This window comes from Echinops telfairi, unplaced genomic scaffold (genome assembly GCF_000313985.2).
Source record: "Echinops telfairi isolate 266 unplaced genomic scaffold, ASM31398v2 ScPeMD7_7404;HRSCAF=8442, whole genome shotgun sequence".
In the NCBI taxonomy this organism is placed as follows: Eukaryota; Metazoa; Chordata; class Mammalia; order Afrosoricida; family Tenrecidae; genus Echinops; species Echinops telfairi.
Window position 1 is genome coordinate 181,281 of NW_022111304.1, and position 942 is coordinate 182,222.

A 942-nucleotide genomic window follows, 5' to 3' on the forward strand; every position below is an offset into this window, starting at 1 on the left:
GTTTTTTTATTTCTACTTCTCAATTACATGTTAAGCGTTATAGGGAACTTAACCATCATTGCCCTTACACTTTTGGATTCTCATCTCAAGACTCCGATGTACTTCTTCCTTAGTAATTTCTCTTTCCTGGAAATCTCATTCACAACTGCCTGCACCCCCAGATATCTAATCACCATTGTCACCAGGGAAAAGACCATTTCCTATAATGGTTGTATATCTCAGCTCTTTTTTTTACATCTTTCTGGGGGTAACAGAATTTTTCCTTTTGGCGGTTATGTCCTATGACTGCTATGTCGCCATCTGCAAGCCCTTGCATTATACATCCATCATGAGCAGCAGAGTTTGTCACCAGCTTATACTCGGCTCTTGGGTAACTGCGTTCCGGGTAATTTTCCCTCCACTGGTTTTGGGTCTGAACCTAGATTTCTGTGCTTTAAATATCATTGACCATTTCATTTGTGATATTTCTCCTGTCCTACAACTTTCTTGCTCAGATACACACTTACTAGAATTGATTGCTTTTTTATTAGCTCTGATGACACTCATTGTCACATTGTTATTAGTAATAATTTCCTACTCCTATATCATCAAGACAATTCTACAGTTCCCTTCAGCTCAGCAAAAGAGAAAAGCCTTTTCTACCTGCTCGTCTCACATGATTGTTGTCTCCATCACTTATGGCAGTTGCATATTCATCTACATAAAGCCGTCAGCCAAAGAAAGAGTTGACATAAGCAAAGGAGTAGCCATGCTCAACACTTCAGTCGCCCCGTTGTTGAACCCATTCATTTACACTCTGAGGAGCCAGCAAGTGAAACAAGTATTCAAAGCTGTATTCAAAAGGATATTTTCTATTTCAGACAAATGAGACTCGAAATAATTAATGTGGATGCATAAAAGAGATATTGAAAAAAAGTTATTTGATTCTTCTAGTCTACAAAT

The 942-nt window shown here is 38.2% G+C and overlaps 1 pseudogene; it reads left to right on the forward strand.

The window, feature by feature from the left end:
* Positions 1–6: 6 nt before the first annotated feature.
* LOC101654901 lies at positions 7–868 on the forward strand (annotated as a pseudogene).
* Positions 869–942: the final 74 nt, after the last annotated feature.